The sequence below is a fragment of the Paroedura picta genome, chromosome 6 (assembly GCF_049243985.1).
Source record: "Paroedura picta isolate Pp20150507F chromosome 6, Ppicta_v3.0, whole genome shotgun sequence".
NCBI classification, from domain to species: domain Eukaryota; kingdom Metazoa; phylum Chordata; class Lepidosauria; order Squamata; family Gekkonidae; genus Paroedura; species Paroedura picta.
Genome location: NC_135374.1, coordinates 32338458 through 32361350, shown reverse-complemented (window position 1 = coordinate 32361350; position 22893 = coordinate 32338458). Strand labels below are relative to the sequence as shown.

At 44.5% G+C, this 22893-nt stretch overlaps 1 protein-coding gene and 1 long non-coding RNA gene across 4 annotated transcripts in view; one reads left to right on the top strand and one right to left on the bottom strand.

Annotated features, from left to right (window-relative positions):
• The window catches only part of CD200R1 (CD200 receptor 1), an 80426-nt gene that overhangs the window by 3290 nt on the left and 54243 nt on the right, over window positions 1-22893 (bottom strand). For both annotated transcript variants that reach the window (XR_013231814.1, XR_013231815.1), the window contains exons 8-10: window positions 19683-19834; window positions 18684-18818; window positions 3599-4926 (exon numbers count right to left, since the gene is read on the bottom strand). The gene's annotated coding sequence lies outside the window, so the exon portion shown is untranslated. The remainder of the gene's footprint in view (window positions 1-3598; window positions 4927-18683; window positions 18819-19682; window positions 19835-22893) is intronic.
• On the top strand, window positions 1532-16033 carry LOC143839670 (uncharacterized). 2 transcript variants are annotated; one of them, XR_013231817.1, is made up of 2 exons: window positions 1532-2106; window positions 14262-16033. It is a non-coding gene; the product is annotated as an uncharacterized LOC143839670 (long non-coding RNA). The 2 variants fall into 2 exon arrangements; XR_013231816.1 differs by lacking the exon at window positions 1532-2106 and adding an exon at window positions 6571-6751.

Sequence of the window (22893 nt, the reverse complement as noted above, 5' to 3'; positions counted from 1 at the left end):
TTTTATGGTTGAGGGTCACCAGAACATGAGGAATTGTATTAAAGGGCTGCGGCGTTAGGGAGGTTGAGAACCACTGCTCTAGGCAGATTCAGGTTCTACAGAACTTCAAACGACCATGCATAGAATGGAGCTGCATGAAGGCGGGTTCAAGGCATTTTTCTGCCCAAGTACTAAGGACTCGCTGGTTGGTAGCAGGTTGGAATTGGGAGGTGATGTGGGGCATAAGGTCTGGGATTGAGAGGTCGACCTAAGCCACTATTGGCTGGAAGCAAACAAAGCCCCATAAGAGTGTCAGCATTCTCCTGACTGGGTCACCCAAAGCCAATGCTTGGTTCTACACATAAACCATTGCGGATTGAATTTATGGCCAAGAGATCCTTGATTACTCCATAATGTCTCTTTTTGATGCCAATGATCTGGCAAGGATTTATTTGTCTCTCTCTGCCTGCTTTGTATTTGCAGAAGAGCTACCATGCTGCCCAAGGGAAAGTCTTATCTCTCTCCCTAGTACACATTCTGTATGGTATAATGAAAGACTTAAGGCATGCCCTCATTAAAAAACCAACATGGACCAGCTTCTTAACTGGCAATGCTGCCTTGTCACCATGTTCTTCTTTTGAGAAGTAGCTTTAAGTAAAATGACTGTTACACAGGAAGAACATGTCAGCAAAACTGAAAACTCTATTGTAATAACAGCAACTTGGACGGCAGTATTTTGCTTCTTTGCACTCTCAGAACTTGGAAATCTACTGTAGGAATATTCACACTTTTAACTTTGCTGGCAGAAATTCAAGCTTCTGGTATAAAATCTTGCTGGGTTGATCCCAAATTATTATTTTTTGTGGTGTCTTTCTGTATACAACAACTCAATACATGATTAAAACATGCAAATGTTTCATTTTATTTATGTCCATGTGTTGCTCCAGGTCAGAAAGGGCAAAATGCTTTAGAAGAACATAAGACAAGCCTTGCTGAATCAGACCAATGGTCCATCTAGTCCAGCATCCTCTCTTACACAGTGGCCAACCAGTTCTACTCGATGGCTGACAGCAGGGCATAGAGACTGAGGCCTTCCTTTTTCCGCTAGGCCCCCTGCTAGGGACCATTAGGCTTATAAAAATCCAATTGGTGAAGCTTATTTTAAGATGGAGGGAGGGGATTAAAATCTGCATGCCTACTCAGTTTTTCACATAGCATAGTTACAAGGCAAGGTCTTAAGACCTTTGGAATTCTTTTCTTCCCCCTCCCTCTGCTTGTGGTTTTTCTTAACACCGAGCCATCTTAGTGATTTTGGGGCCCAGGACAAAAGTCCAAGAAAGGCCCCGACAATCACTGCCCCACTCCAGTGCCACTTGCTGCAGTCAAGCAGTGAGTGGCCCCTTGCCTTGTGTGATGAATTCAGAGCCACCGTTGCCCTTGGAAGGCAATTGCTGGAGTCCCAGATAGGGCTGGTAACAGCAGCCACCACCACTGCAGAGCCCCAACCCCAAACTGATCAGAAGAAGAAGAAGAAGAGTTGGTTTTTATATGCCACTGTTCCCTACCTGTATGAGTCTCAAAGCAGCTTACAATCCCCTTCCCTTTCCTCTCTCCACAACAGACACCCTGTGATGTGGGTGAGACTGAGAGAGCCCTGATATTACTGCTCCGTTAAAACAGCTTTATCAACACAGTGGCAAGCCCAAGGTCACCCAGTTGGCTGCATGTGGAGGAGTGGGGAATCAAACCCGGCTGACCAGATGAGAAGTCCACACTGCCAACCACTACACCAAGCTGGCTCTCAGGTACAAGTGGAAGAGCCTGCTGCTCTGCTTCCCCCACCCTCTGTTGCAGGGGAAGGGCAAGGGGTGGTCAGGACCCAGGACAGGTCCCTCCGGTTATCCACTGTAAAAGACTGGCCAAATCAAGTCTGGTGAAGTCCTCTGAAGCCTGCACAGTGTTTCATGTTACTGTGTTTAGGCCCAATAAAAGGACTTAACATACTTTTTGTGCTTTTGATCTTGGTTTTGAATTTGCACCCTTCATTCAAAATGAGTTTCTTCTTCTTCATGGCTTGAGTAAAAACTAGTTGTATTTCACCCACTTAATCAACCCACCGAAACTCAGGTAGGTGTTATCAGCACTTACTGCTGTTGTAAATGGTTGCCGTGTTTAGAATGCATTTATACACCTTTGCTATAGAACTGCCACTGCCTGTGCTGCTTCCATTTCATGGCCTTTGCTCTGTAGCCATAAGTGTGTATCGCATCTGGTGAAGTGGGCTCTAGTCCATGAGAATTCCGCTCATGAAGACTCCTGTTGGATTTTGCTGCAACAAATTCCAGCACGTTCCAGAAGTATAGCGACGTTAGTCTGCTGTAGCCCAAACAAGGAAGAATCATATCCTGGAGGTCCCCTGCATGACTAGAGGTGATCTGAATGACTGTCCTATAGACCAGTGGTCCCCAACCTTTTTATCACCGGGGACCGGTCAACGCTTGACAATTTTACTGAGGTCCGGGGGGGGGGGGAGTAGTCTTTTGCTGAGGGACGTCACCACCGCCGCCTGAGCCCCTGCTCTGCTTGCTTTCCCGCCGGTGCCCCTGACTTCCCACTGCCCACTGGGGGGTGCCTCCAGTGGCATCTGCGTAGTGCCATGCTGAGGGGGAGCCCCAGCCATGGCAGCTGCCAGAGAGCACCAAAGGTGAGCCGGCGGCAGAGCGGCAGGGCAACCCCCGAGGCAGCAGCCGGGGAGGAGGATGAGGAGGAGCCATGGCCCGGTACCGAATGATCCACGGACTGGTCCCGGTCCCTGGCCCGGGGGTTGGGGACAGCTGCTATAGACGATGTCACAGGGTTATTGTCTATTGCCCCAAAATATCAGACTGGAACCAGTGGACTGAAATTAGGTCACAAGGGTTTTCAGCTATACACTAGGAAGCACTTCCTGACAGTTAAATCAATTCCTCATTGGGAAAAGCTTCCTCGAGAGGAGGTGGGGTCGCCTTCTTTGGAGGCTTTTAAGCAGAGGCTAAATGACCATTTGTCTGTAATGCTGATTCAATGAATTTAGGCAGATCATGACAGGGACGGCAGGTGGTGAGCTTTTTTATTTGCCCAGGGTAATGTTGATTTCTACTTTGGGTTCAGGAAGGAATTTTCCTCCAGACCAGATTGACCCAGGGATCTTGGAGGATTTTTGTCTTCTTCTGGGCATAGACTAAAGGTCACTGGGGGAGGGGCGGAATGGGGATATTGTAGTGAAATTACCATACTGTGCAGGGGGCTGTACTAGATGACCCTTGAAGTCCCTCCTACCTCTGAGCCATAACCACCACCACCACCCTGGAAAAAACCCTGAATAGCTCTATGTCTCTTTATTCAAATCTTCCACGCATTCTATGTTGGATGCAGAGAAGATTTATGATCAGATCTACAGCATCTTTTTTGATCCTCCCCTATGTTACGTTTTAGTTTTTAAACAAAGAACGTGCATGCATTCACAGCTGAATAATTGGGTGAGATTTTTAGTTTTATTTGCTTCCCAGAGTAGAGTTCAATACTTCTAAATGGTAGCAGGTCAGATCTCACCAATCACAGCTAAGAGACACACACATACCCAATGCCTTTCAGAACTAGAGAGCGCACGCATTTGAATTCTTTGGCTTCATGTTTGGACCAATGGGAAGTGTTTATCATAGCAATGTAAAAAGGACCTGCTGTTAGCCACAAAGATCTGGATTTCATTCTTGGTCCTGGCCTGCAGTTTGTGAGCACCATCTGCCAAAGAAAATGCAGTCAACGAAGAATTTATTAATAACTTGCTCTCTGCTTGGATTGCATGACTGTAGAAGAGATCTCGCGTTTTCAGTGAGAGATGTGTGAATGTACTCGCCGTGACTCCCTGCTATGATAACTAATCTCAGAGTCCGGTGGCAAGTTGACTGGTGGTTGCTTCCACCTTCAAAGTTCTCTTTCAAAAGTCAAAACAGCCTTGAAAACTGCCCCCCCCCCACCTTTAACTGACAGAAACCAAGCCTGGAATTCAGGAAATACTATCATGGTTACCTAGCATCAGCCATTGAGCCACTGATGGCATTTACTTTTTTAAAAATACAGGTGCTGATTCTACTATTTTGACAGACTTTAAACTCCCAATGTATTTTTTTTATTTCAGATCTTTCTGCAAACCTGAGCTGTTTCTCAGGTTTGTAGAAAGATCTATCTTGTCTGTCCATGGTTCTAGTTTCTGGATTTAAGTATCCACCAATCTGGCCATGTTGAGAATCAACATATTGATGAGGATGACATTAACTTCATTTTTTGCCAAGTCCAACATCTTAATATTTCTGCGTATTTTGAGAAAGTGGCATTACAGCTTCCAATGGCAGGGAAGTTGTTATGTTTCTCCACAACCTATGCTTACTTTTGTTGAGTTCCATCTTGCTAACCTTTGGCTCAACCTATTTTAAAAAATCCCTCCACCTTCTTGGAGTCGAGACCACATCTCTCACTTACTTGTCAGACAGCCAAACTAAACATATTTAATTCTTTTCATCTGTCCTCATAAGTCAGCCCTCAACTCATTTAACTATTCACGTAACTCATTACTAAATAAGCCAAATCCACCTCTTTAAATAACTCTGGCTGTTGTTGTTTTTTTCCATCCTCCCTGAAGTTCCTGTCATGCTTATCATTCTCTGATATATAATACTTGAGAGATTCAAAAATGTTAAACGTTTTTGGCCGCTGAAAATATATTTCAATGCCGAACATTCATAGGCATAGTTTTAAAGATAATGGATTTATCCACATGATCCTGAAAAGTGCTCCCCAGATGAATTTTTTCTTTATGAAGTCTTCCTTCATATCCAGGGGTGGTGATGGGAATGCAGCATTCAGTTTTACATCTGCCAGGACTGAAGACTTCAATAGGGGGCTTTTGTCCTGAAAGAAGGAGAAATATTAGTCAACTGGCATTTCTCTCCTGTCCTCATAATGACAACTCTCTCTCTCTCTCTCTCTCTCTCTCTCTCTCTCTCTCTCTCTCTCTCTCATGCAGAAGATTATTTGAGCATGAACATTTTGCCATTATGGAGGAGAGGCAAAGTGCCAATTTAACACCCATGCTAGTATCCGAAACTGGCCTTCAAAAGGAGGTTAAAATGACATCTATAGCTGCATGCCTTTTGCCCCTTGTGTTCTTCAGTCCTCGAATCAGAAGGCAGTTTCATCACAATCTGTTAGGAGCCAAATCAGTTTCTTGGTTTTCCAGAGAGGTCGTGGTGATGACCAGACGGGACAATGACCACAATGATCAAACACAGAACTAGTTTGAAGCCTCACTGTGTGAAGCTGATTCATCACCATTTTCCAGTGGAATTCTTCCAAGTAGCAAAGCAGTTTCATGATGCAAAGTCCCATAATTACCATCTCAGGCATTCTTGGGTTCCATTGGTGACTTTGTTGCAATCCTAAACAGAGTTATATCTGTTTAGGAGTGCAATCCTAAAGAGAGGTATACCTGTCTAAGTCTAAAGACTTCAATGGCGTTTGAAGTATGTAACCCTGCTTAGCATTCCACCGTCAGTTACTCATACCCATTCTTGCTCAGTGGAAGGGAAAGCTCATAGATGTAAGTGATTATCTAGAACATTTAAATATGGATTCTGAGCTGGGTGTTGGAATGGCTTCCATGATGGATGATCTATACTAAGAGAGGAAGTATGATTGTATTTGTTCTCTTTGATCTCTCTCTGTGGCATTTTGTTAGGAGCGCCGACCTCTAATCTGGCGAGCTGGGTTTGAGTCCCCGCTCCTCCTCCACATGCAGCCAGCTGAGTGATCTGGGGCTCCCCTCAGCACTGTTAAAGCTGTTCTGACTGAGCAGTGATATCAGGGCTCTCTTAGCCTCACCCACCTCACAGGGTGTCTGTTGTGGGGAGAGGAAAGGGCTTTGAGGAGACTCCTGTTAGAGAAAAGCGGCATATAAGAACCAACTCTTGTTCCTATTCTGACCACAATGTCATTCTGATCCTTGCCTAAGTTGGGGCATGGAAGAAAGAAAGAAAGAAAGAAAGAAAGAAAGAAAGAAAGAAAGAAAGAAAGAAAGAAAGAAAGAAAGAAAGAAAGAAAGAAAGAAAGAAAGAAATGACACCCAGCTTTATTCTTTTTTTCTGTTAACATCCCGAGAAGCAGTAAACATATTTGACATCACTGATAGGCTGGCTGGAAATAATAAACTAAATTAAATCCAGGCAAGATAGAGGTTCTATCCCCAGTCAGGCGACCCCAGAAGGACAGAGTCACAGCATTAATAACATATTATGTTAAAACTAGGAGCCAAGCCAGTTGCATTCAGGAATACAACAGGCACTAGATGGGGGGGGGGAGGAAACTCTGCGGATGGCCTCCCCCTCCCCCCAGGACATGGAAAGGCTGCAGGCTAGAGCCCCCCAGGAAGGAAAATCACTGGCAGGGGCAGCTCTCACGCGGCAGGGATCTGCAGCCTCTGAGCTTCGGAAGGAAGTGGAAGGAAGAGGGGGTGGTCAGGGGTGGGGGATGCAATTGGCTGGCCACTGGACAGACAGGCAAGCTGGATGGAGGAGGAGGCACTTAGGGGTGGGACTGCCACCCTGAGTGGGTGCTAAGTGCTGAGTAGCACTTAAGCCATGAGACACGTTCCTCCTCCAAGCCCTTTTTCAGAAATACATTATGTGGAACAGATATTATAAAAGAGAAATCCCTAGCCAATGTTCATCAAAACCAAAAGGTACCAAAACTTCTCAGGATCTGCTCATGCAGCAGCAGCCTGCCATGACTTCAGTGTGTGTGTGTGTGTGTGTTGGGGGGTGGGGGTGGGGGGTGGGGGAGCAGGTTAATTGCTGTGGCTTGGAAAGGAGACATTGTCTTTCTCATGTTGTTTCACTGTGTGCTGTGCCTTTGATCTGTTGTATAAACTAATTGCTAGAGTTATATTGTGGGAAATGGAGGAAGTTAGAGTGTTATCTGTACCTTGGCCATGGGTGCTGAAAGTGGCACCTGGGTTTAACAACTACGCCATTTGTTCTCTTGAGAAAGTAGTGAACCTGCTTTTTCTAAGTCAGTGTGTTTTCATATGTCTTTAGGGGTGGAGCAACTGGGAAACATATTCATCTGTATATAACTGACAAATCAGTTTCAACAAGAAGAATCCTGGATCTATTCTGCACACAATAGATAATGCACTTTCAATGCACTTTCGAAATAGATTTTCCTGTTCTGCACAGGAAAATCCAGCTGCCAAAGCACATTGAAAGTGCATTATGCTATGTGTGCAGAATGGGCCCTGAGCTCTGTTTTGCTTTATCAATAAACTGCTTTTGCTGAGATGTCAAGCCTGTTTCACTGAGAAGTTGGTGGAGACATGACACATACAGCCCAGTATAATATAAACTCATAGACATTGCAAGTTCTTAAACTATCCACATACTTGGGAGAAATCGACTAACCTTGTTTAACCAAATGATTAAAAGCTTAGGCCTCGCACAATGCACCTTATTGTTTCCTTTAGGTTAGTGCGAACTTTGTTGTAAATTGTGGAGTGTGTGGGCAACACATGCAGTGCTGAGTTTACCCTCCTCTGGGGACCATAACCACTTCTGTAAATCAGCCCTCTCAGCCCAATGAATCTGGCATCTGTACTGCAGTGTCAACTTCAGTTTTTGCCAGTTCCTTGGAAATAATTTTATATTTTTATTACATTCTTTTTCTTCTGCAAACAAACTTACATTTTAAGTCTCTTAATATGATTTTAGTATTACACCATCCATACAAAAAAAGAAAAGCTTTCTTCCACGTGCCTTCAGAAAAGGAGAGGGCTCTTGGTAGACTTGTTATATGATAGAGTCTAACAGCAGAGTTACACAATAAACTGGTAAAATAAGAAAAGAATGGCAGAAGGGCATTTAAGTAGCTTGCCCTGTCAATGCAAATCTAACAGAGTTATAGCCTTCTAAGCCATTGATTATGGGGCTTAGAAAGGTATAGCTCTGCTTGAAACTACACTGTAAGACTTTCTTCTCACCCAAACATGTAACTATTCTTCAAGATCCAAATGAACAAGCATCGATCTTTGTTTTGGTTTTCATTTAGCAAAGTGTAGAGTTAATATTCATTACCCATTTCATTTTTGACGCTGTCACATTTCTGTGGTTGAATTTTTTTAAAATGAGATAATGAAAACCTTCTGCTTGAAAGAAATGTAGTAATTTCTGGGCAGTAGCTGAAAAGCTCCTAATATCCATTGGCAAGACTGTCACATAATTCTTCTCCATTGTGAAAGTGTTTCCATTTCTCTTCTCTACAAAAACCTTTACACTGGCAAGAAAGTGCTTTACCTGTGCAAAACAATTATTTTTTTCCTGACCCACCTCTAAATGAATAAGAGCATTAGATGAATGCATGTTTTTGCTGTGTGTGAGAGAGATAATAGCCTTTTATACATGTAGACCTTACTTTTGATTTTGACTGAAGTCAAGTTGGTAAGGCTTTACTTTCCCACCTTTTCCCTTAGGAATCTCAGAGTATATATTCCGCATTCCTATGAGAAAACACAGATATTGTATCTTGGTGCTAAAATTTCCTCCTTTTTTGTGTGACATGGTTGGTCTCAATTTATTGATCAGTTTTGCACTGGTCAAGTTTTAAAAAATAGCATAGATTATTCAAGCTGTATTTATTCTCAGGTAAATAAATCTTGGCAGAGCATTAGTGATCCTTCCATTTCATTGGTGCACAAACTCCACTATGGCTTATTTTCTTATCATGAAATGGGGGCGGGGGTTTACAAGTATGGTGAGTCTATCAAAATGAATTTATTGCTAAATTTTGAGCACTAGTCAAAAAAATTATTGACAGAGCAACTGGAGCTGGCATGGTTCTGCAGGTATTATAAGATGGAGCTCTTCCGCCAGGCATTTGGTTGAGGCCAGGGCATGGAAGTTCCATCTGGCTTCTCCTCCAAACTTTCCAAACTTTAAATGTTTTAACATAGAGCCATCATATCCAGAACAGCCAGCCACCAAAAGATTTTGTGGCATGGCATGGGGCTATCTGGTTGGGCCGAGTGGAGCCATTGGAGGAGGGATGTTTTTTTATTTTGTTTTTTTACTGTTGTTGGGTGATTTTACTGTGTTTTATCTTTCTGTTGTAAACCACCACAAACTGGAAGGTCCGAGAGTGGTGGGTAATAAGTCGAATGAATGAATGAATGCAACTTAAGGAGGTAGTGTTGCCCCATGATTCAGCTCTCTGAAGACCCTCTTTGGAAGCTCTGACAGGGTGGAGGAAGGGAAGGGCTCTGTGGTGGAGCCTCCGCTTTGCAGGCAGAGGGGACAGGCCGTACCCACAGAGTGCCAGGCATCAGCAGCTTCTTTCCTTCACTGGGAAGCCTCTAAAGTAAGGTGACCAGATTTTAACATTGGTAAAGTGGGACGCCATTGACGGGGGGGGGGGGCTCTTGATTAAAAATTTGGTCTATATGGAGCAACAAAAAAGTTTCATAGAACGCAAAAATAGTATTGTAATATATATATATATATATATATTTAATTTCAACATAAGTACAATTTGCCAGGTGCCCCCAGATGTCCCTCCAAAAGTGGAACAATCTGGTCACCTTACTCTAAAGCTGAGGCTGCCTGGTGGGTCAGGGAATGGGGAAGGGGGTTTCTCTGCTGGAGAGCCTTGGTGATTCCAGGCAGATTGGCTCCTGCAGCCCACAGCCTTCAAAGCAGAGTGATGTTTCCCACTCTGGCCTAGCCCTGCTGGAAGTGCACTCAGCCAGGGCAGCAGCCAAGCCAGGCAGTCAAAGGAAGGACACAGCAAGATGGGAAATCTCTCGCTGTGCCAAAGTGTGAAGTATGTGGATAGTTGCTGGGCATTTCACCGACTTCTCAGGAATGTGTGTGTGTGTGACCAATTACATTCCTGTCTTATCTGGGAGTCTTCCAGGGGCTGGACATGAAATACACACAGAGAAAGAGAAAAATAAACAAAATGCCCAGCAATTGTTCATACACTCCACACTTTGGCACAAAGAGACCGATTATGCATAGGTTGGAATTACCATGATGGTAGCAACAGGGCTTCGGGGAAAATCCCTGATTATGCATGACATCGCTGCTATCCAAGGCCTGACCTGACCTAGACCCTTGGAAGCCCCACGTTAAGGAAATGTGTATCCTTACGTGGGCCTGGAACCGCCACCTGTTCAGGCGAGGGGTAGGTCAGAGGTGACAGAGGCATCCCTCCACCCCCACCATGGTGGAAGATCAGCATGCTGCTCCCCACCAACATGCAGTGGGGGCCCCATCCCCCCAATCCTCCCACTACCGCCGCTGCCATGGCAGTGGAGCACTGGCGGGGCCATTGCGTCAGCACAGAGAGCATGCACCGGGGTAGCCCCTCCCCCATGCATACATGGGCTTTTTGCTCCACCGCAATGGAATGGCGGCAGCCCAGCGTAGCTGCTGCCATGTCCATGTATAATGGGTCAGAGATTCCCATCTTGCTGTGCCCTGCCTCTGAAGAAGCTGGCCACAGTTACTGGCAAAACATCTGGGACTAAAACTACCAAACCATGGCCACACAGTATGGAATACTCATGGCAACTAGTTGACTCCAGCTTGGAAGCCTACAACAATTCAAATAAACATTCCCTTTCTTTTCTCAGAGTTTTCCCTTTATTCTCCTTTGATACTCATAAGCTATGCATCATCTAGTATTTGGAAAGAGAGACTGACCCTCTGTCCCTTGTTGGAACCATCTGAACCATCTGGTGTGCTGGGATGGGATTTCTCAATTTCACTTTTGGTCTCTTAAATCCAGATCCAGGATCCCTAGATTGATTGTCATTTGGACTGTAGCCAAGAGGCATATTCGTGTCCTCTGATATGGCAACAACCATTCAGTTGTAACCTACAGGGGGAAATAATCATGTTGAAAGGCACAATTGGGAGCATGAACAGCTGCCACACGGACCATTAGCCACGTCTGCAAAGCAAGCATTGTATATTGTTTTTTTTTGTAGCTTGCTGCTGTTTTAAATGCACTCTCAACATATCTGGCCTAAAGGATCAGCATCAGACCATAGATTTATGCTGCATTCATTTGTACTTCAGAATCATAGAATCATAGAGCTGGAAGGTACCTCTGGGGTCATTTAGTCCACCCCCTGCACAATGCAGGAACTCACAACTACCTGCCCACCCACAGTGACCCCGATTTCATGCCCAAGTGATCCCCACCACCACCAAAAAATTTCCAGAATCCACCCTGGCCTGGAGGGAATTCACCTACCATCCCACAGTGGTGATCAGCAGTTTCCTGGGTATGCAAGAAAGAGCCACAAGAGACAAACACTGGCACATCCCTTCCTGCCCACAAGCTCACAATCTGCCTAAGTTCATAAAATCAGCATTTCTGTCAGATGACGATCTAGCCTCTATTTAAAAGCTTCCAAAAAAGGAGAACTCACCACCTTCCAAGGAAGCCTGTTCCACTGAGGAACCACTCTAACTGTCAGGAACTTCTTCCAGATATTTGGCTGAAATTTCTTTTGTATTAATTTCAACCCATTGGTTCTGGTCCTACCCTCTAGACTTGGAACATCTGGGAGTGGTCATGTCAACATGGTTTCTAACATGTCACATCATTCCTGTTCAGGCAGGAATCGTCAGTTACGTTATCTCGCCTCCCATTTTGTTGTAACAGAAGAATCGTCTTCAACACAACCTCTGTGTACAGTCAGGTTCCCAATGCACATTCTTTAGCTCTTGCAGTGTCCTGGCTCAAGAACAATGGCAAAATCCTAATGCAACCTATGGCTCTAGAGTCAAAGGAGGTTTGGCTCACATCAGGATACAGTTCTTTAAATGAAAATTTTAAATAAAGCTATACTGGGGGGTAGGAGAGGTGCTACAGTAACCAGCATGTGAAAGGAATGACTGTCAAAGCTTTTCATGGAACTGTGGGGGGCTTCTTCAAGATGCTTTGCAGAATGGAAAATAAAAGAAGGGAATCAATACTAGGAATCCCAGTGTGAATCATGCACAAATTTAAGGCAGAGCACTTGGGGGGGGGTTGTTGGTTGTGATTTTTTCGTTGTTATATCTTGGCCTTTTATATGGATTGATGTGCATTTTATAGATCAGTTGGATGGTTTTAGGGGGTAATTTTATTGGGGATTTTGTGCACTTTTGTAACCCGCTACGAGCCTTCTTGGGAGTGGTGGGCTAGAAATTTTAATAATAATAATAATAATAATAATAATAATAATAATAATAATAATAATAATAATAATAATAATAATAATAATAATAATAATAATAATTGTGCAGGGGGCTCTTGTGTATGTTTATGACTTATTGTGAGACCCCCGAGTGGGTCACTTCCTAATGGAGGACTTAAGTGGTACTGAAGTTTCCTGTCTGCCTATTGCCTAGCAAAGGTAAATAAGAACAATTACTCACACTCTACAACTTGGGTTGCCAGCTCTAGTTTGGCAAATTCCTGGAGACTGGGGCATATGGTTGCCAAGTCCTCCCTGGCCACTGGTGAGGGATGAGGGGTAGGGTGGCCAGATCCAGGTTGGGAAAGTCCTAGAGATTTGGGGATGGAATCAGGGATGGGCAGGTAATTCCACAGGGTACAATGCCACAGAATCCACCTCCAAAGCATCCAGAGAATTGATCTCTGTAGTCTGAAGATAATACTACAGGGGATCCTGAGGTCCCACCTGGAGACTGGCAACCTATGGGGGGATTCTAGGGAAGGTGAGGTTTGGGGAGGTAAGGGACTTCAGCAGGATATCATGCCCTAGAATCCACCATCTAAAGCAGCTGTTTTCTCCAGAGGAACTGATCTTCAGGTCCTACTTGGCAGCTGGCAACCCTATCTATAGCCCATGCTGGGCAGTAGGATCAAGATAATATAAAACGGTCCACACAGATCAGTAGCCAACCAGCCAGTCCTATTTAAAAAGTAGGATATATGAAGGCGCAACGGCTAGAAAGCAAACTACAAGTACAATAGTTTGCAGAGTTCATGAGAGCTGACAGAAAGCCCCGTAATCCAAAAGAGTGATGCTCCAGGAATACCCGCGCCAGGAGGCTGCAGAAGGAGTAGAGGGAGCAGAGGGCAAGCCACAAAGCTAGCTAAAGCAACTTCTAGATGGACAGAGGCTGACAAACACTAATGGATCTCCAATCCCTCTCCCTCCCCAACAGTGAGCTCAACTACTTGAAATAATTCCCTCGCCGCCACCCCCATCTCACTCACTGCCATGTGGTTTGAATTACAACCAGCTTTATTTACTGGACAGCTTTGTGAACAATGATAACAGACAAAGGCAGTGCAGGGCATATTTCTTGTTCTTTCTCATGACTCTAGGGATGGGATGTTGACTCTCTGTTGAAATAAATCATTATTTACTGCTGGTTTTATCAGCCATGCACCACTCTCCATACATTCTTGCCTTAGGCGTCCTGAATTGTCCACTCCATGCATGACGGACAGGTACATGAAGTTTACGATGGTTGAGCAAAGAGCTGTAATGTCCACCTGCCCCATTACTATCATGTATAGTAAGAGTCTAACAATATGCATGTCTGTCACCATGTTGTGTGAAAAAAATTGTATATTGAAGACCATGTGCTTGCAGTCTCAGTGTGTATAAACTGGCCACTGGAATTTTCAAGGTTTGGGTTCATGTATACCTAGGTTGTATGTGCATGGTAAGTATATGTGTCGCTGCTGTTCATACAATACATATTAGAAGGACTGAAGGTAGTATGCTCCTAAAACTTGTTTTGAGTATGCATAATGGTAACATCCAAAAAGAGCTTTGAGATATTGTATTTTCTTTGTCCTGCAATTGTGAGATTTGGGAATCTCCTTTGGCTATTTTACTTCTTTCTCTGTTCCCATCCTCTAGCTTTTGTCCCATGAAAGAGGAATTAAAAGCATGAAGGTAATCCCAGGCAAATCTAGTCATTTCGTGAAAGGACAATTTTCAAATTTGGTTATCCTTTCTAAGTTCAAGTTTGAATCATCCATTTTGCTACAGTAAGATTCTGATATCCTTTCCTTAATAAGAATCATAGTGTGCACTCTGAATAGTACAGTGGCCCATTCCCCCAATGAAAGCACCCAAACCAGGCTATTCTACAGGGAACCTAGGGGTTACAGTTACAGCCCCCTCTCCCCACTGTTGTAACCTTGGCAACCTTGGTTTCTTCCAGATGCCCCACTAGCAATGAGACTGGAAGACTTGGCCATCTTCAAATTTTCGCAGGCTACTTTTCAAACACCTGGAGAAGGTAGTGTCATGTGGATGCCTCTATGGAATCCCAGGGCTGGGGAAAATACTGCCCTGGTTCAGCCTGAGATGACTTGAGAGAGAGAGAGACTTGTTTCATTTTCATCTTGTTGCTATTGGCAGGATGTGAAGTGCAAGGCAAAAGAAGAATTTGTTCCCAATTGACTTCAAAACCAAAGAGCTCTTGTTTGTTTTTCTATGGTTCTTTCGAAGGGTATGTGTGTGTGATGTGAGGTTGTTGTTGTTTTGAGGATTTGCACTGGGAGATGCGAAGTTTGTTTTCTGTCTCACTGCAGTTTGAAGGCCTGTGTTACAAAAGCTGCCTTTTGTAGCACGTGGCTCAGGCCAAAGCCTGCGACCTGCATCTTTGGCTTGCTTGGGCAAGGGGCTTCTTTAGACAGGCTGATGAGATGCTGCAAGAAGCAATGTGCATCGTAGACCTTCACTGCACCAGCTCCTGTGCAGGAGCACAAATCGGGGGTGGGTGAGGTGCACCAGGCCAAATGCTCCCCCGTGTCGGTGCAGGAAGAGGTGGGGCAACCTGCCATGTCTAAAACTCCAGCCTGCAGCCTGGCATGAAACCTCCAGTGCATAAACGGTCTTAGAAAGGCAGAAATAGAAGAATATGTCGTGTACATAACATGGATTTTTTTATGGGCTGTACTCAGAAGCCACTCCCATTTTGCAAGTTATTTTTTTCTAGTCACAGCCAGAACTGAAGGGCTGGATCACAAGGTTTCTATGATTTCTGGAGTGGTCAGAATTGGGGAGTGATCAGAATCTGACCTGCAGTCTAGGTTCTGTTGCTGAAGCTTATCCATTGTATTTTAAAAACGTGAATGATTTTGTGCTTAGATATTATGTTCTACAGTTATTAGGTACATTTTAATCCCATCCTTCTCTTTAAGGAGCTCCAACTGGTTAGCAAAGCTACCCCTCGGGAACTGCGAAAGGCAGAGGAACAGAGACTAGTACAGAGCTGACAACCCTAATTCTCATCCAGTCTCTTTCCTTTCTTGCCAACGCCTCTGAAGATTTCTACATATTTTCAGCTCCAAATGCTTTGTAACCCTCACATGAAGGGTCAGCTCCTGTCGAGCCCTATTTCATCTTCACTTGAAGGAACGAGCCTAGAAACAGGGCTGGTAGATTACATAACTCCTTATCCATATACAGGTATTTTAAAACTGGTTACAGTCACATACCTGCACATGTGGAGGTCATGTCAGGACTTGCTGTCAAAAACTCAGTCTCCCCGTGCATAGATTGTACCTGATTTTAGAACATCTGCCAGTAGTTACTGTGTAATCTCCTATTATTAAAGTTGTCTTCTTGTCTTCTGATTATTTGGGGGTGCTCCTTTTGAAGACAAGGATTGTGAATTTTGTTTAGAAGTCTGCATGAGTTTTCCAGCCCAAATCGTCAGAAAAATCTGTGGTTGGCTACAGAGAAGAAGCACTACCGACTCAAATATTAACAAATTACTTTAAAAACTACCAGCATCTTTAGAAGCACCGGTGAGCTGAAAGGAAGAGATACTGGCACAAAACACTGTTTAGACAACCAGTATTAAGTTCTCTGTGTATTTAAAAAGCTATATTCAGACTTCTTTATTACCATGGCATTTTGTGCCATCTGAGCAGAATCAAAGCTGTGTTGCGAACTTGAAATAAAATACAGTTTTTCTGCTGTTTATTTTTTCAAGGAGTGCTTGCTTTTGGAGTGACTGAACCCATTCCCCTCCTTCAGTCTTTTTGGAAACATCTAAGAGAAAAATAAAGATTCAGATTCATAGTAGTCGACAGCTGAGCGTGCCAAGCTGTTATAGGATTGCCAAGAGTTAGAATTCACCTCAGTATGACCAGTCATTAGGGTGCCTTGCCAACAATGAACCAGTGGAAATAGAGACTGAAAATATGAGTTTTAAATGACTGACAATATTCTTGAGCCTGGCAAAGTCATTATATAACCCCATAATCTTGTCAGTTTTTGAGTGCTCTAAGTAGGAAACTGGTAGGGGCTGTCAGAGGAAAGGCACAGAAGACCAAGGAGAGATCTAGAGTAGTGAATGGCAGATGCTGTGATACCCAGTCTCCTGGGGGGGGGGGAGGCAATCACCCTTAAATAGTTTTACTTTATTTGACAACCCTTTCCAAGAGAATTTGACAGCTGAGCAACAGACAACAAATATCTGGGAAATAGCTAGCTATGGCCCTCAGTATTCCTATACATGGCCCGTGAGAGAAATGCTGAGGCCCATAGGAGCTGATTCTTATGTATTTCTACCTAGAATCAGAGTTGGAAGGAGCCTCCAGGGTCATCTAGTCCAACCCCCTGAAGAATGCAGGAAATTCACAACAACCTGCTCACCCACAGTTACCCCAATCCCATGCCCAGATGATCCCCCCCAAACCCCCCCCCCCCGAATCCCTGGTCAGCCTAGCCTGGAGGAAATTCACCTCCCGTTCCCAAAGTGGTGATCGGCATTTCCCTGGATGTGCAAGAAATGGCCACAAGAGCCAAACACAGATACAATCCCTTCTGCCCACCCACTTACAATCTGCCTAAATTTACAAAATCAGCATTTCTGTCAAATGCCTATCAAGCCTCTGCGTAAAAACTTCCAAATAAGGAGAACCCACCACTTCCTGAAGAAGCCTGTTCCACTGAGGAACCATTCTAACTGTCAGGAACTTCTTCTGGATGTTCCCAATGCAGCCTGCACCAACTACAGTCTAGCAGGTGAGCAGGACTGATCTTCTATAGACCAAGACTGATCTTCTATAGGAGAAGTAACCCTAATCTGAGGATTAAATGCATGTGTGTTTTAAGTCAGTGGTCCCCAACCTGTTTATCACCGGGGTCCAGTCAATGCTTGACAATTTTACTGAAGCCCGGGGGGGGGGTAGTCTTTTGCTGAGAGATGTCACCAGTGCCTGAGCCCCTGCTCCACTTGCTTTCCCACCGGCGCCCCTGAATTCCCGCTGCCCACTGGGGGGCACTGCCAGCAGCAGCTGTGCAGTGCCACGCCGAGGGGGAGCCCCAACCATGGTGGCCGCTGGAGAGTTAACATCTACAGTCACAGAAAGAACACCACTCCATTCCACTCTCCTGCACCAATGGCCTAGCGCCAGTAGTATTCCAGGATGCAGCAGGCTTTGCCCCTAGTATAAATTTAATACATACACACACACACATTTGAAGGGGGGGAAACACTCCTTTTTGAGTGAATATGAATGGAATTCATATGGTGATTCCCCCCCCTCAAAAAAGTTCAATTATATATTTCTCAGATGTGGACACTGTGTTGTTTCCAAAATACTGTAAGCAGACTAAGGGTCATAGGATGAAACTCTCTCACCTTCTGTTTTTTTGCCATTGGCTGCCTCTGCAAAGCAACCCTAATCTTCCTCTGAAATTGTTCTTCTGTGCCATCATGGGGAGGAAAGTGGAGGTACAAAGGAAAATCAGGAAAAAATTGCCTTTTTTCTCTACCAGGGGAAATGCATCCCATTGGCATATGTGCTATTACGCTGGCATTCGATCACCTTTGGCTCCAACTCATAGAACTTTGAATGGTTCTCGAAAGCAGGACAAGAAAATAAGGACGCATTTCACAGGAAGGATATTCCTGACCATACCAGGTCACTGGAACTGGTTCGGGATTTGCAGTTGCAGATGAAGTAATATGTTACCAATATGGCAGAAATAATTTCATTCACCTCAAGTAAACGTTTGCAGAAAATTCAGATTTAGCCATTAGGCTTCGTCATGCTCATCTACTGGTAAGGATTTCTACCCTGTAATCATGGGACAACTTTGTGGAAATAAGATTCCTGAGGGCTTGGTATTAGGAGGAAATAAAAGCCCTTTGTTACTTTTGGTTTTTTTCCACACAGTTTTTCCACTGTGTATTTTGGTAACATTTCCTAAATAACCCACATTTATAGAGAAGGCCAAATTCATTCAGTTTTGTTGACTTGGGGGGAGATTACAGCACAAATATGTTTGGTCAGAAGTCTTTTCCTTTACAAATTCATGAAAAGCCAGTATGGTAAAGTGTCAGAACTCAGGTTCAAATCCCCACTCTCTCTTGGATGCTTGCTGGGTAACCTTGGGCCAATCACATACTCTCAACATGACCTTCTTCACCATATTGTTAGGATAAAATGGAAGGAAAGAGAATGATGTAAGCCACTCTGACTCACCACTGGGGAGAATGGTAGACTATAAATGAAGTAAATAAATAATAATTATTATTACACTAGCCCAAAAGCTCTTGCATCCAGTAATGCAACGGGCGCTAGAGGTGCCCCCCCCCCCGAGGAAGCCGCCGCTGCCCTACCTGTGCACTCTTCTGGCAGCTTGGTTGATGTCCCTGCAGCTGGATGGCCTGCTGTGCGAGCTGATGGCCAAGTCAAGTGGCGGGCTGGCCAGGGTGCCATGGGAGCACCCTCCTCAGTGGCCAGGGAGCATGTGGCTGCAAGGATGCATGTACGGGTTACAGCATACAAATCATACATGATAAAAACATAGCAATAAATATACATTTAAAATTCAGTAAAAACTGCCATATGTGCAGTTGTCAATTGTACTCCATCCAAGAGAGGGAGCCACACTTCCTGTACTGGACCTTTCCTCCCCAGCCACAGAACCTCCATCTTCAAAGGGTTCAGTTTCAGTCAACTACACTTGAACCACATCAATACTGCCTTAAAGCATCTCATCAATGAGCCTGGTGGGAAATCTGATCACTTGTCAATCAACAGATTTAGCTAGGTGTTGTCTGCATAATACGAGCCTCTTGTGGCGCAGACTGGAAAGGCAGCCGCCTGAAAGCTTTGCCCATGAGGCTGGGGGTTCAATCCCAGCAGCCGGCTCAAGGTTGACTCAGCCTTCCATCCTTCCGAGGTCGGTAAAATGAGTACCCAGCTTGCTGGGGGATAAACGGTCATGACTGGGGAAGGCACTGGCAAACCACCCCGTATTGAGTCTGCCATGAAAACGCTGGAGGGCGTCACCCCAAGGGTCAGACATGACCCGGTGCTTGCACAGGGGATACCTTTACCTTTACCTTTGTCTGCATAATGGGGGCACCCAAGCCTGTAAATCCGGATCAAGAGGATACATAAAGATATTAAGTGATATTGGAGTTGTAGTTACCAGAGATTTGATTGGTTTTCCCCAATTATAACCCTTTGTCCTCAACCACAGAGAAAGGAGTTAACCCACTGATGGGCTATTCCCCATATCTTCACATCGACAAGGCAGCAAGTAAGGAGCTTGTGATCTACTGTATCAAATGCTGCCATAAGATCTAATAGTACAAGCAGTGCTGACCTACCCTGGTCCAGCTGTCTTCAGAGATCATCCATCAGCATGACCAGAGCCATCTCCACACCATGGCCAGAATGGAAACCAGATTGATACGGTCAAGGACCAATGCTTCATCCAGGTATGCTAACAACTGCTTCATGGCTTGTTCAAACACCTTCCCTAGAAACACAAGATGCAACACAAGGTGGTAGTTGGGTCACACGGATCCAGTAGACGGTGGACCACTGCCTCCTTCAGACCATCTGGGAAGGTCCCAGTAGTGAGGGACTGATTTATTATCTCCTAGAGTGGTCTTCCCAGCCTTTCATCGCTCGTTTTAAGGAGCCACGAGGGACAGGGATCTAGAGGACAGGTGGTAGGCACCATTGAAGCTAGCAATCAGTCTTGACTCTGGTCTCGGTAAGTGGGCTGAAGCATTCAAAGATTCTCTCCAAAGGCGGCCAAGGGATGCTATCAAAATGAGTGAGAATAACCTACTGAATACGGCACTAGAGAGATTAATGAAAACTCAGAAGAAAGAATAGGCTGCTGAAGGTAAGAGATTCAACTATCGTAACCCCCCAAAGGTCTCACTGTTAATTCTTCAGATGTTGCAATAGAATTGTGAAACATCAGGACTGCTCAAAATGTTGGCATCGTCAAAGCAAATGAGCCTTGATGGCATGGTAGCTAGATATGCTCCACTTCAGAGCCACCCCACAATTCAGCTCTGCAGCTGAGTCAGCCTGTCCAGGCACACAGCATGGTTTATTCTTTCTTTCTTTTTTAAATCAGGAAGCCCTGTTTGGAAGATGCAAGAAAGTTGCTATGGGTCACTGGTGTTTATGCAAACAAACCCCATCCCTCTCTAACCTTCATGCCATAGATGAATTCACTTGGCTTCAACCTATCATCCAGTTAAGTGTTTTTCCTCAAAAGCTCTGCCAATTTTCCATTTTTAACCTGAATGCAGGCATGATTCAACCACCTTTGTTTATCACCTCCTTTACAGGAATGTCAAAGCTCCCCTTCCCGGCAAATTCTAGAGGGTTCATAACTGTGTTGCTGCCTAAACCCGTGCATATTTACTCACAAATTAAGCCCCATTTTATTCAGTGGGGCTTACTCCCAAGGTTAAGGATGCACAAGACTGCAGCCAGTTTTTTGTAGCAGAATTTGAAAGATTTGTAGTACTTTTTACAGGGGCATCTATGCAGAGTTACTGCGGTCTAACCCTTCAGAATTAATGAGTGCAGACTAGAGTAATTTTGCAAAGGATTACACGGTTATTCTGACAAGACTAGAGTCAACACTGTCTCCTTGGGTTTACACACACACTCTAAGGATAGGGAAGGCAGGTTCTCCCTAGACACCAATGAGGAATAGGGAGGTAGGGTTCCAAGATCCAAGTTGGAAATTTTTTTTGGGGGGGGGGAATTTGTTGGAGGGGGGAACTTGGGGAAGACGGAATCTCAGTGGGAAACAATGCCATGCATTCTACCTTCCAAAGCATCCATTTTTTCCAGTGAAACTGATCTCAGTTATCTGGAGATGAGCTGTAATTCTGGTGGGTTCCCGAGTAGCCCCTGGAGGTTGGCATGTCTATCTAAGAAAGTGGCTAACTGAAGAATCCAGATCTAAGTGTAGCTTCTTAAAATCCAAGAGTTATAACTTGACTTTGCCCATTCACATAGTTATTGCTACAACTATTGCTATAACCTGGTGGAATGTGCTCCCAGAGGAGCTGTGGGCCTTGCGGGAGCTTTCAGCATTCCGCAGGGCCTGCAAAACGGAGCTCTTCCGCCAGGTCTATGGTTGAGGCTGGCGGCAAGGACGACCATGGCCCCCCTGTAGGAGCGGCAGCTTGCGAGTTCCATCTGTCCCCTCCTCACCCTTCTACTCCCCCCCAGAGGTATTGCTGGGGATGTTAGGGATGGTACGATGTTTCCGCCATATCTTTATTCTATACTGTTGATATTGTTGTATTTTATGGTTTTTATGTCAGGGGTTTTAGTGGGTTTTTAAAATATTTTATCCGACACTTGTAACCTGCCACGAGCCTTCGGGGAGTGGAAGGAAATAAATCACAAAATAAATAAAATAAATAATATATAAACAAAAAGGTTTTCGAGAGAGATTAAAGGGTTTGCGTGAAGGTGGAGAAATGCAAAGGCAAGAAAATAAGCCACAGATATCACATAGGAAAAACAGGCACATTTCCCACATTGTTGTGTGGAGAATTCTGATTCATGTGTCAGTTTTGTTTGTTGGGGAACTGCCTCAGACCTTTCCAGAAGGGTTTCATTTAAACATTTAAGGGGGGAGGGTTAGATCTATATTACAGAAGTCTGTTTCAAACGTGAAAATGTTTTGGCAATTTCTTAATCCCAAATGCACGGCAGTTCCCGACTACAGTGCATTCCAGTGGCATGAAATATGTTGTGGGTGGGAGGAGAACAAAGTCAGTTTGGAGGCACACCAGAAAGCACCGAAGCACCCAACAGAACTAGATTTTACTTATTTATTTGTATTAAGTATAGCTGAAAGAATTTTAAACAGCCCTGCGATGAAAACCCATAAGAAATACAGTTTCTAAAAAGAACCCTTTAAAATGTTGATTTGAGAGCTGGATGAAGGCTCCAAAACTGCTCTAAGACCCACCAGCAACGGTCATACCTCCTATAAAACAGTTTCCCATTAAAAAAAAAAGCTGTTTCATTACTACATTCTTCACCCTGGGTGTAATTCTTTAAAACTGGGCTGAAGTGGGGGCTGAGCGATGGCCCCATGTCCCAGCCATAAATAAATATAGCCAGTCTGAAAGTGATATGGTGGCATCTGTATAGGCAAGACAGCTACCTCACAACCATTTTGGAGATCTCTTAGTGTGGCAGAGGTGGTGGAAGGTGTCATCAGAGGTGGTGGAAGGTGTTTTAACTATTTATGTTGTAAACCGCCCTGAGACCTATTGGGAGAAGGGCGGTCTAAAAATTAAATAATAATAATAATAATAATCAAGCCAACTTATGGGAACTCAGTAGGGTTTTCATGGCAAGAGGCCTTCAGATGTGGTTTGCCATTGCCTGCCTTTGTGTAGCTGCCCTAGGCTTTATTGAAAGTGCCCTATCCAAATGTTAACCACAGCTGACCCTGCTTAGCTTCTAAACTCTAACAAGATCCTGCTAATCTGAAGTACAAGGCCTTAACAGGAGCTGTGGGACTGACCACTGCAGCTCTTC